Genomic DNA, 4,406 nt, shown 5'->3' with positions numbered 1-4,406 from the left:
ACAGACACACACATACCCCTACAAACATGCTTACATATATAGTAACCCCATGGAACAGAGTAGAACTGCTCTTTAGGGTTTCTGAGACTGTAAATCTTTCCGAGAGCAGACAACCTCATCTTTCTCCCTCGAAGCAGCTGTTGGGTTTGAACTTTCGGTTGGCAGCCCAATGCTTAATCCACTGCAATACTTGGACTCCTTCCCCTACACACACATACACCCTAAATACATACACCTCTATGGAGATCCTTAAACCTGTGTCTCTACATACACACACGCACCCCTAACTACAGTGGGGCCTCTGGTCGTAAGTATGCTTAAGGAAAGAAGTTGCACTGGGACCTTTTCAGTTGAACTCAGATTTCATTTCTGCATTTGGAAAAATCACATATCAAAAATTGCTTTTACTCAATAGGTTCAAAGCCCTGGGAGTCTATCTAATCACACCACAGTTTCATTAACACCCTCCCTCGTTTGTAAATGAGAAATTGTGAAATCTTCTTTAAGCTGTGGGCTCTTGTACTCACTAAGCCAGTTTTTTCAAAACAGCAACCATTGACCCACCCACAGAATTCCACTGATACTTCGAGGCCCTAGACTAATAAAAAAAAAAAAAATTTAACTCTAATTGTCAAGCTTCCAAAGCATTTTTAATCCACCCATCTCTGGGCACCGCACCAGTATTACTTTGTAGCTAAGGGAGTCAGAATCTGACAGATGATTACCAGGCTTGCAGGTCTACCTGGCTTGTCAATTGTGAAACAGACAAGGCAACTAGACATGTCGTTGCCTGGGAAGCAGGAAATGAATGGTGAGTGAGTTGTAATACAGAAACACGATTTTCTTCTTTGCTCTATTAGAAGGAGTGATTTAATCTGTACAGGGCCGGTATGGGTCAGAACCGACTCAACAGCACTTAACAACACAACAACAACAGGGGGTAAGTTCGTGCAGTAGGATAAGTACTCGACTGCAAGGTCAGTTTGAACCACAAAGTCGATGGTTCAAACTCACCAGGTGCTCCTCGGAAACCCTTATACAAGGTTGCTGAGTCGGGACTGACTCGATGGCACTTAAAAACAACAGCAATAAGGATAAAGTTCCCTCTCATAGAACAGAATGTAAACCTTTGGCCATCTTATGCCCAAAACTGACCAGGAGGATGCTATATGACCAGTGAGCATTTTGTCCCATTGTACATTGAGTTGCCATGAGTTCGGGACTGATTTCTTGACAGTGAACAACAATTACACCTGTAATGGCCCTGTTTTCAGAAAAGGTCACATTCTGAGGTTTTAAGAAGGACATGAAGTTTATGAGAACATTAACGCAGCACAAGTTCCATAGGCTTCACCAGATCACCAGAAGGGTCAAAGAAGTCCCTATGTAATGTGAGATCCACACTAGGAAACAGTCTCTAAGAAGTTAAGGCATGGGGTCACCCACTGGGGATTCACACTCAGCTCAGAGTCCAGAGCCTACCTGCACAGGATGGGCATTTGAGATTTTCCAGATAGACCCTTGTGAGGAGAACAAAGACACCTTGCCTCCCAGCACCAACAGCTAGGGGATGGGGTCAGTGTTCGGAGCTGGAGGGGTCAGGACAGCAGCTTTCTCAGCACACACAACATCCCCTCACCCCCCAGCACCCCGGGTCTTTGCTATGGTCTGCTCAGGCACCCTAATGAAGACCTCAGGACAATTGTGAGGTCCACTATAAAGAAGCTGCTCTGTACCATTCAACCGTAGTGTGTGCACCTGAGCCTTTGCTCTGAAACATTAGGGAGTGTACACCCCCACTGTTGCTATGATGGTTGTCAGGTGCCGTTGAGTGACTCTGATTCAATTGATGTGCCATCCTCACAACTATTGTTATATTTGAACCTATTATGGCTTTCCCTGTGTCAATCCATCTCATTGGGTGTCTTCCTCTTTTTCACTCACCCTCCTTTATCAAGCATGATGTCCTTCTCCAGGAACTAGTCCCTCCTGACAACATGTCCAAAGTATGTGAGATGAAGTCTTGCCATCCTCGCTTCTAAGGAATATTGTAACTGCACTTCTTCAAATCAGATTTGTTAGTTCTTCTGGCAGTTCATGGTACTTCAGTATTCTTCAACACGACACTATAATTCAAATGCATCAACTTTTCTAAAATCTTCCTTATTCATTATCCAACTTTGACATGTATAAAGCAAAAGGTCATTAAGAAGACAAGAAAGAAGAAAAAGACCAAAAAGGATGCCAGAAGAGACTCTGAAACTTGCTCTCCAGTTTAGCGATGCTAAAGCAAATGGAATAAGTGAGGAAGACTGTCAAGAACCGGCTTCGACAAGGGGGTTCGGTTCACGAAGTAGGGAGATCTGGCGGCAACAGATATAGAGAAAGAATACACACAAAGACGCAACAAGAGAGACAAGAAGACACCCCGAGATCAGAGTGGATGCGACACTGGCGTCAGACAGATCCTGCATTGTAAACATCATGGCTATGCAAGCAGTATGCACACCTTACCAACTGCAATGCCTGCCCGTAATGCATGCCCTGCAAGCCGTGACGCATGCGGGCTTCAGTCTGCGCCTCCTTTTATTTCAGGGAGGAGCTTTACATAAAGGAAGGCGGGGATTATTAAGACAGGGTACAGAAGTGAAATGTGATTAATCATTCAAAACAGGACTCAATGATTTACAGGAACAAATTCTAAAGCATACATCACAAATTGTCTTGATAATCTAACATCCTTAATTTTCTAGAAATTCAAGCAAATTGTTATATAGTACTTTTTAGGTTCGAATCGCAAGGCAGCAACTTGAGGTTTCTCAAGCCTAATTAACATACCTATAGCACCTAACCTTCAGTGAGAAAAGGATTCAAAAGGTCTGAAAGGAGTCCAGCTGTTTCAGCTACCTGGCCAAGGCTTGCAGGAGGAAGGAGGACGCCTAGGTTAACAGTTTGCACCTGGGGACGATTTGAGAAGGCTGACAACTATTATTCGTTGAACAAAACCCCAGAAGTCGCCAATCTACTTTGGGTGAATTCCTTAGGGGAATTTTCTCCAGCGTCTCCCAGCAAACTTGCCTTAGGAATTTTTAGGCCTCAGCTTTAGAAGAGGTTTTTGGTTTAATATTTGTCCATGGGTATCAAGGGCTCATGTATTAAGTTAATATCAAACATAACTGAATAACTTGATAAACAACAGTTTGGACATGCTTGCCAGGTGGCCAGAGTTTGTTCCTCAGAGAGATTTTGTTCCCAGAACCTTAAGCACTGCCAACACAGTGGAGACATTAAGAGAGGCACATAAGAAACCATTTTCTCAGAAGCTACAATTACTGGAGTTCGAAGCATAGAATGAATAAGACCAAAGAAAATTATACAGAGCTAGCCCAACAGTGAGTTTGTAAAAGCCAATGAACCTGGGACGTCTGGAGGTTACTTCCTTGGGCCCTCAGGGTCCCTGGCTAGCAAGCCTGAGAGCGGCCATCGTGTTGGATTTTCGTCCATGACACCGGTCCTCAGCATCTCAGTACTTGCGGTCCTCAACAGAAGACAAAGAGCTAAACAGAGAAATCTCAAAGGTCAGCTTGAGAAAAAAGAGACAAATACTATAATGAAATGTGTAAAGACCTGGAATTAGAAAACCAAGAGGGAAGAACACACTCAGCATTTCTTAAGCTGAGGGAACTGAAGAAAAATTCAAGCCTCAACTTGCCATATTGAAGGGTTCTATGGTCAAAATGGAGTCCTGCTGTGGTGCTATTGGATAAGCACTGGACTGCAAGGTCATTTGAACCAAAGGTTAGCAGTTCAAATTCACCAGCCGCTCATTGGAAACCCTATATAAGGTTTCTATGAGTCAGAATTGACTTGACGACACTTAACAACAACAACAATAAAAATAGACAAAATATTGAATGATACAGAAAGCATCAAAAGAAGATGGAAAGAATACACAGTCACTGTACAAACAAAAAAAAGTCTATGTTCAACCATTTCAGTAAGTGGCATATGATCAAGAGCCAATGATACTGAAGGAAGAAGTCAAAGGTGCACTTAAAGCATTGGAATACAAATTGAAATCTCTAAAAAAACTGATGCAGCACTGGAGGCACTCACACATCTATGTGAGGACAAGTACCTGGCAAATTGACTGAAAGAGATCCATATTTGTGCCCATTCCAAAGAAAGGTAAATCAATGGAATGTAGAATCATTGGACAATATCATAAATATTGCATGCAAGTAAAATTTTGCTGAAGATAATTTTTAAATGATTGCAACAGTACATTGACAGGGAACTGCCAGGGTTCAAGCTGGATTCAGACTAGGACGTGAAATGAGGGATACAACTGCTGATATCAGATAGATCTTGGCTGAAAGCAAAGAATACCAGAAAGATGGTTACCT

This window comes from Chrysochloris asiatica, unplaced genomic scaffold (genome assembly GCF_000296735.1).
Source record: "Chrysochloris asiatica unplaced genomic scaffold, ChrAsi1.0 scaffold00090, whole genome shotgun sequence".
NCBI classification, from domain to species: Eukaryota; Metazoa; Chordata; class Mammalia; order Afrosoricida; family Chrysochloridae; genus Chrysochloris; species Chrysochloris asiatica.
The sequence above is the reverse complement of the archived record's forward strand: the minus strand, read 5'-3'. Positions refer to the sequence as shown.